Source organism: Dendronephthya gigantea, unplaced genomic scaffold (genome assembly GCF_004324835.1).
Source record: "Dendronephthya gigantea isolate DGI-Jeju-01 unplaced genomic scaffold, DenGig_1.0 000115F, whole genome shotgun sequence".
Taxonomy (NCBI): Eukaryota; Metazoa; Cnidaria; class Anthozoa; order Malacalcyonacea; family Nephtheidae; genus Dendronephthya; species Dendronephthya gigantea.
Window position 1 is genome coordinate 32,134 of NW_021163125.1, and position 9,885 is coordinate 42,018.

Below are 9,885 nucleotides of genomic sequence, written 5' to 3' on the forward strand. Positions count from 1 at the left end.
TTATTATTATTAAGACATCGAGCAGAGGTCAGACGTTCTCTGTACATGTCTATAGTTTAAATGCAAATTCTTACTTGAATCTTAATATATTTCAAGAAATAGCTATCAGTGTAAATTGTAATCATGATTCGTTCCAGTTTCATATATATGTTACTCATTTTCGTGGTTTGTTCGTTCTGTGGAGAGGATTTCGTGACGCTGGGACGCCACTCATGGCGATGTAAACAGCGAGTTCATCGTGCAGAGCAACAATATTTTAGTGATTATCCAACGAAGCAAGCGCCAGCTATCAATTCACCAAATATCGTTATTTCAAGTCGTACTGTACTTAAATGTTGTTGTGGAAAAATATGCAAAGGTGCACGTGGTTTAAAGATGCATCAACGCAGTTGCAGAGTTATAGACGGACTTAATAGTGAACTATCTGCAGACCTAGAAGAACAAGAGTTACAAGACAGACTAGATTCAGAAAATATATGTGAGCTAACAACTAACAACGAAACATTTATTGTGGATGAGGAAGAATTTCCAGTTTTAAAGAAAGGGATCAAACTACCTAAAAGTGATTCAGAATGGTCAACGGCTAACGAATATTTTAAATTCGCTCTACAATTCAATGAGCCAATTACATCACAGGATTTAGATTCAAATATAAAGGTATTAAATAACACCATTTACGAATATTTTGCTCAAAATTTTGGTTACATCAAGTCGAAGCCTTGTGAATCTTTAGTAAATAAATACAGAGGATATACTGTGAAAGATTTAAAGAAAGCTCTAAAAATCCTCAAATCTACAAATGAGGAACCCGATGAAATTAGATATGTGTCGCATATTCTGCGTGACAAAATTCGCCACAACAACCAGTCTACTGAGTCGTGTCTAGACAGTAGACAATCGCTTAATCATGATAAATACATCAAGAAAAACTTCTGGGGTTATGTCAAAAATATTCTAAACAAAAAGGATGTTTTACTTCCATCTTTTAGCATGACAGAATGCTTGTCGTATTTCTCAAAAACGCTCTCAGCTATCCATCCGAATAAATTGTTCAACATTCCCAGCTGGATTCCCGTATTATCGCAACCAGAAGTCCAGTTTGACCTTGACCCGCCGACATACCAGCAAGTCACAAATATAATTCGTAAAATGAAAGCATCTGGTTCCCCAAGCCCCTTAGATCAACTATCAATTATATGTTTTAAACGATGTCCTTTCCTCAGATCCCATCTAACCGAACTAATACATAATGTCTGGTCGTCCAAAACCATACCATCAGAATGGAAGAAGGCGTGTACAATACTCATCCATAAAAAAGGCGATAATAATAACCCATCAAACTTCAGACCTATCACATTGCAGAGCATACCGTTGAAAGTATTTACTTCTTGTTTACGTAACGCCATTTATTCGTTCTTAACCGCTAACAACTTTATAGAACATAACATACAAAAAGGATTTACACCTAACTTGTCTGGAAATCTAGAACACACTGCGCAAATGGCTAATATTATCAACACAGCAAGGATAAAACAACGCTCCGTCATCGTCACCCTACTTGACTTAAAGAATGCTTTTGGTGAAGTGCATCACAATCTAATCACATCTATACTTGATTATCATCATATCCCACAGCACATTAAACTCATTATTACCAGCTTATATACAAATTTTAAAACCTCTGTAATTACACAAGAATATCAAACTCCATTTATATCAGTTGGCCGTGGCGTGTTACAAGGCGACTGTCTGAGCCCACTTTTATTTAACATGTGTTTTAATACCTTCATTCAACACATAAACGCTGAAAAATATCGTCAATTTGGCTTCTCCTTCCAGCTCCTTAATCCTATACACTGGTTTCAATTTGCGGATGATGCTGCTGTAATAACTTCCAATGAATCAGAAAATCAACATCTTCTCAACCGGTTTTCTATTTGGTGCCTGTGGTCGGACATGGTTATACGAGTTGATAAATGTAGTACTTTTGGCATCAAAAAGTCTATGACAAAATCAATTCAATATTTACCAAAATTGTTCATTAATAATAAGCTAATTCCAGCGACAAAAGTGGGCGCAAGCTTTCAATACTTAGGAAGATACTTCAATTTCAACATGTCAGATGAACAACACAAGTCTGAATTGATTTCCCTTGTTGAAGACTTAATGTCTGTTATTGATTCCAAACCACTTCATCCAAGAAATAAATTACTGCTTTATAGCCGTTATGTTTTATCAAAATTATCTTGGCATTTTACTGTCACAGATCTGTCAAAAACGTGGGTGATTGAAAATATCGATTCCAAAATTAACAATTATATTCGTACATGGCTTGAATTACCCATATCTGGAACGCTAAGCACAGTATTCCTTACCCGAAACAAATTTGGTCTCAGTATTTCGCCTCCATCCATTAAATTTACCCAATGCCAAACCGTTCGACGTAATGCTCTTAAAACCTCACCGAACACTGTTATCAGTAAACTTTGGAAGTCAACTAGCAACAGCAAAAATATACAATATGATGTATACACCTCTACAAAACAAATAATTAAGGAATTTCGTTCGAGACAAGAGGATAAACTTCGCAAGCAATTGACCTGTCAAGGCTCCTTTTTCAGAAATGTATCGAAATTTTGTCACTCAGAGCTGACAAGAATGTGGTGTGCATCTCAAACAAATTTACCTAGAAATATATTCAATTTTACCATACGGTATATCAACAATTCACTTCCTACACGTCAGAATCTTGCAAGATGGGGATTATCGGCAACTTCAGATTGTTCAAACTGTTTATCTCCAGAAACACTACTACATGTAGTGGCGGGTTGTAAATCGTATCTCGAACGGTTCACGTGGAGACATGACTCCATCTTAAACCTCCTCGCAGCCAACTTACAAACCATCAACGGCGCGACTCTCTTTGCCGATCTACCAAATTACAAGAGCCCATCAATCATCACTGGAAACTCCCACCGTCCTGACTTGCTTCTATTAACCTCTAAAGAATGTCTCTATATTGTTGAACTAACTGTTGGTTTTGAATCAAATCTTGAAAATAATGTTAAGCGCAAAAAATGCAAATACTTAGAATTAATTAGAGAACAACGCAAACATTACCAAGCAGTAAAATTTATTAATCTATCAATTAGCTCTCTTGGTGTCTTTTCAAAAGAATGTTCGACATTCTTAGAAATGCTTAAAGATATTGGCTTTGAAAGGAACCACCATGAATACCTTATTAAACGAATGACGACGATTGCAATTCGAACAACCTATTACATATTTTGTTGCCGGAATAAAGATTGGTCCAATCCTGAACTTTTAACATTTTGACCTATATTTTATAACGTTTTTATAGATGATGTATTGTAGTTAATTGTAAAATTGTAGTCATTGATTGATTCAAGTAGCCGATTGTAAATTACCTTATATAAGTGAGATTTACAATTGTATATACCCTAAAAATTTATTAATAAAGTTTTCATTATTATTATTATTATTATTATTATTATTATTATTATTATTATTATTATTATTATTATTATTATTATTATTATTTTATTATTATTATTATTATTATTATATTATTATTATTATTATTATTATTATTATTATTATTATTATTATTATTATTATTATTATTATATTATTATATTATTATTATTATTATTATTATTATTATTATTATTATTATTATTATTATTATTATTATTATTATTATTATTATTATATTATTATTATTATTATATTATATTATTATTATTATTATTATTATTATATTATTATATTATATTATTATTATTATTATTATTATTATTATTATATTATTATTATTAGTTTAAATGCAAATTCTTACTTGAATCTTAATATATTTCAAGAAATAGCTATCAGTGTAAATTGTAATCATGATTCGTTCCAGTTTCATATATATGTTACTCATTTTCGTGGTTTGTTCGTTCTGTGGAGAGGATTTCGTGACGCTGGGACGCCACTCATGGCGATGTAAACAGCGAGTTCATCGTGCAGAGCAACAATATTTTAGTGATTATCCAACGAAGCAAGCGCCAGCTATCAATTCACCAAATATCGTTATTTCAAGTCGTACTGTACTTAAATGTTGTTGTGGAAAAATATGCAAAGGTGCACGTGGTTTAAAGATGCATCAACGCAGTTGCAGAGTTATAGACGGACTTAATAGTGAACTATCTGCAGACCTAGAAGAACAAGAGTTACAAGACAGACTAGATTCAGAAAATATATGTGAGCTAACAACTAACAACGAAACATTTATTGTGGATGAGGAAGAATTTCCAGTTTTAAAGAAAGGGATCAAACTACCTAAAAGTGATTCAGAATGGTCAACGGCTAACGAATATTTTAAATTCGCTCTACAATTCAATGAGCCAATTACATCACAGGATTTAGATTCAAATATAAAGGTATTAAATAACACCATTTACGAATATTTTGCTCAAAATTTTGGTTACATCAAGTCGAAGCCTTGTGAATCTTTAGTAAATAAATACAGAGGATATACTGTGAAAGATTTAAAGAAAGCTCTAAAAATCCTCAAATCTACAAATGAGGAACCCGATGAAATTAGATATGTGTCGCATATTCTGCGTGACAAAATTCGCCACAACAACCAGTCTACTGAGTCGTGTCTAGACAGTAGACAATCGCTTAATCATGATAAATACATCAAGAAAAACTTCTGGGGTTATGTCAAAAATATTCTAAACAAAAAGGATGTTTTACTTCCATCTTTTAGCATGACAGAATGCTTGTCGTATTTCTCAAAAACGCTCTCAGCTATCCATCCGAATAAATTGTTCAACATTCCAGCTGGATTCCCGTATTATCGCAACCAGAAGTCCAGTTTGACCTTGACCCGCCGACATACCAGCAAGTCACAAATATAATTCGTAAAATGAAAGCATCTGGTTCCCCAAGCCCCTTAGATCAACTATCAATTATATGTTTTAAACGATGTCCTTTCCTCAGATCCCATCTAACCGAACTAATACATAATGTCTGGTCGTCCAAAACCATACCATCAGAATGGAAGAAGGCGTGTACAATACTCATCCATAAAAAAGGCGATAATAATAACCCATCAAACTTCAGACCTATCACATTGCAGAGCATACCGTTGAAAGTATTTACTTCTTGTTTACGTAACGCCATTTATTCGTTCTTAACCGCTAACAACTTTATAGAACATAACATACAAAAAGGATTTACACCTAACTTGTCTGGAAATCTAGAACACACTGCGCAAATGGCTAATATTATCAACACAGCAAGGATAAAACAACGCTCCGTCATCGTCACCCTACTTGACTTAAAGAATGCTTTTGGTGAAGTGCATCACAATCTAATCACATCTATACTTGATTATCATCATATCCCACAGCACATTAAACTCATTATTACCAGCTTATATACAAATTTTAAAACCTCTGTAATTACACAAGAATATCAAACTCCATTTATATCAGTTGGCCGTGGCGTGTTACAAGGCGACTGTCTGAGCCCACTTTTATTTAACATGTGTTTTAATACCTTCATTCAACACATAAACGCTGAAAAATATCGTCAATTTGGCTTCTCCTTCCAGCTCCTTAATCCTATACACTGGTTTCAATTTGCGGATGATGCTGCTGTAATAACTTCCAATGAATCAGAAAATCAACATCTTCTCAACCGGTTTTCTATTTGGTGCCTGTGGTCGGACATGGTTATACGAGTTGATAAATGTAGTACTTTTGGCATCAAAAAGTCTATGACAAAATCAATTCAATATTTACCAAAATTGTTCATTAATAATAAGCTAATTCCAGCGACAAAAGTGGGCGCAAGCTTTCAATACTTAGGAAGATACTTCAATTTCAACATGTCAGATGAACAACACAAGTCTGAATTGATTTCCCTTGTTGAAGACTTAATGTCTGTTATTGATTCCAAACCACTTCATCCAAGAAATAAATTACTGCTTTATAGCCGTTATGTTTTATCAAAATTATCTTGGCATTTTACTGTCACAGATCTGTCAAAAACGTGGGTGATTGAAAATATCGATTCCAAAATTAACAATTATATTCGTACATGGCTTGAATTACCCATATCTGGAACGCTAAGCACAGTATTCCTTACCCGAAACAAATTTGGTCTCAGTATTTCGCCTCCATCCATTAAATTTACCCAATGCCAAACCGTTCGACGTAATGCTCTTAAAACCTCACCGAACACTGTTATCAGTAAACTTTGGAAGTCAACTAGCAACAGCAAAAATATACAATATGATGTATACACCTCTACAAAACAAATAATTAAGGAATTTCGTTCGAGACAAGAGGATAAACTTCGCAAGCAATTGACCTGTCAAGGCTCCTTTTTCAGAAATGTATCGAAATTTTGTCACTCAGAGCTGACAAGAATGTGGTGTGCATCTCAAACAAATTTACCTAGAAATATATTCAATTTTACCATACGGTATATCAACAATTCACTTCCTACACGTCAGAATCTTGCAAGATGGGGATTATCGGCAACTTCAGATTGTTCAAACTGTTTATCTCCAGAAACACTACTACATGTAGTGGCGGGTTGTAAATCGTATCTCGAACGGTTCACGTGGAGACATGACTCCATCTTAAACCTCCTCGCAGCCAACTTACAAACCATCAACGGCGCGACTCTCTTTGCCGATCTACCAAATTACAAGAGCCCATCAATCATCACTGGAAACTCCCACCGTCCTGACTTGCTTCTATTAACCTCTAAAGAATGTCTCTATATTGTTGAACTAACTGTTGGTTTTGAATCAAATCTTGAAAATAATGTTAAGCGCAAAAAATGCAAATACTTAGAATTAATTAGAGAACAACGCAAACATTACCAAGCAGTAAAATTTATTAATCTATCAATTAGCTCTCTTGGTGTCTTTTCAAAAGAATGTTCGACATTCTTAGAAATGCTTAAAGATATTGGCTTTGAAAGGAACCACCATGAATACCTTATTAAACGAATGACGACGATTGCAATTCGAACAACCTATTACATATTTTGTTGCCGGAATAAAGATTGGTCCAATCCTGAACTTTTAACATTTTGACCTATATTTTATAACGTTTTTATAGATGATGTATTGTAGTTAATTGTAAAATTGTAGTCATTGATTGATTCAAGTAGCCGATTGTAAATTACCTTATATAAGTGAGATTTACAATTGTATATACCCTAAAAATTTATTAATAAAGTTTTCATTATTATTCAGTCGTGCACAAGATGTATGAAGGTATTTTTAAACTTCGGTTTCACCACCGTTTAAGTTAAACGCCTTTGAAAGAGGCTAAACCACTTTATATCTCTAGAACCCAATCCATCGATTGTTCCAGATTTCTACTATTTTTCTTTGCTCTCACAGACTCTGAAGACCATATGAAACTATAGTTTAATTCCACATTTGCGGAAATCATCTCTAGAAAAGACTTAGAATTATGGAACAACATAATGAGTAATAAGAACAATGCTTTGCATGAATTGTTAGCTAATAACCTAAATATAGACAGTTGAGACAGAGAGGGCACGAATTCGAATTGCCCATTGTGAGAACTGAACGATTTAAATGTTCGTTTATAAATAGATGCCTTTTTAACTATATATTTGATATTCTATACTTTCAATTATTTATAATAATTAGTTCTATGTATGTATATGTACATATGTATATATATATCTATATATTGTAAATAGCGGTTATTTTATTGCACATAAAATTTGTAAACTCGTTTGTATGTTTTGAGTATATAATTGTCATTGCCGACAAATAAAGACTTCTATCTATAACGAAATATTACCAGAATGGCACAATTTGCATGTTAGTCTAACTTTGTATCCAGGCAAGAAGACATAAATAAATCACGACAGCTAGTAAATTCATACTAGAATTAGTAAAATGGCAAAGTTTAGTTGTAAAATGTTTTAAAATGCACAAAATACGGCCGTGCTAATTATTCAATTCAAGTATCAATTCAATTCAAAAGTCTTTATTGTATACTTTTGACAGTTTTTACTCTACTAAAGCCTGAAAACTAGTTTCGTTTGATATTCGGGGCAATCTTACTTCCGGCGGGATTACTTCATCGACAGAACATACAGCATACAACCATATTAACTATGATACAAGTTCATACAACAAATTGATTGGATGGCTATAACTAATATTATTGGATAACTAATAATATTATTGACGATATTTGATTTCGTGATCGAAGATTAGGTCCGGAAAGAAGACTACAAAGGTTTTTCATCCAAATTGTATTTGTTTTATTTTGGATGCCGTGTCGTCATCGTTGGATATCAACTATTTAAGGTAGGAAGTTGATGAAAAACCCCGCTTAGTCAGTAATTTGTTCAATAGCTACCACAGAACTGAGACGCAACTAATAATCACAGGATTATCGAGTATCATATTTGTGCGAGGCATATTGTGTGTAGCAGTGTTAATATACCGTAGAGACCCAAACTATACCTAGAATAGCCCTAGAGTAGTCAATAACAAGATGGCAAAATCGAGGGTGCGTATTCATACATCCGTCTTGTACCGCCGACTGATTCCCTTTTTAAGACGATTGTTTCAGGTACCGGTTTATGAACATGAATATATAAATAACATACACTCTGATCGTACAGTTGAAACTTTCTATGGAGACTGGTCTAAACCCCTTAGCTATTGTGTTGCATAGAATTTTTTACAGAATAACAAGACGGCAAAATCGAGGGTGCGTATTCATGCATACATCCGTCTTGTACCCCCGACTGATTCCCTTTTAAAGACGATTGTTTCAGGTACCGGTTTATGAACATGAATATATAAATAATAACACTCTGATCGTACAGTTGAAACTTTCTATGGAGACTGGTCTAAACCCCTTTGCTGTTGTGTTGCTTAGAATTTTGTACAGAATAACAAGATGGCAAAATCGAGGGTGCGTATTCATACATCCGTCTTGTACCCCCGACTGATTCCCTTTTAAAGACGATTGTTTCAGGTACCGGTTTATGAACATGAATATATAAATAATATACACTCTGATCGTACAGTTGACACTTTCTATGGTGACTGGTCTAAACCCCTTAGCTGTTGTGTTGCTTAGAATTTTGTAAAGTCTGTTTTAGACATATTTTCGTTTTATAAAAAACTTGCCAATATTTCAGAGCTCGCGTCATGACAGTTGGATACTAAAAGAAGCTTTGTCTTATTTGATTTCATTTTAAATAATTTTCCGTTGAGGACAACTTTTAAAATGTTACTTAATTTGTTTTGACCAGAAAATATTCGCAGAGCAGACTTCACATCATCCTTAATAATTAAGGATTCAGGGTAGCAAGTTAGCAAACAGCATGGTGAATTAAGAAGCGCATGACTACAGATATCATATAAAGATTGAGCAATATCGGCGAGTATTGGCTATATGGCTGCATGGAGGGTCTATTGCATGTAAAACATTTTTCGTTCGTTTGTTTGTCGATCGTCGATACCCGATATACAACCGAGAAGTAAGAACTAGTTTCGTTTGATATTCGGGGCAATCCTACCTCCGGCGGGATTACTTCATGGACAGAACATACAGCTTACAACCATATTAACTATGATACAAGTTCATACAAAAAAAGTGAGTGCATGGTTGAATAATATTATTGGATAACTAATATATTTTTGACGATATTTGATTTCGTGGTCGAAGATTTAGGTCTGGAAAGATTTTTTATCAAAATTATATGTTTTATTTCGGATGCGTGTCATCATCGTTAGACATCAAGGTAGAAAGTTAGTGAATAACGACCCTGCTTAGTCAGTAATTTGTACAGTACGAC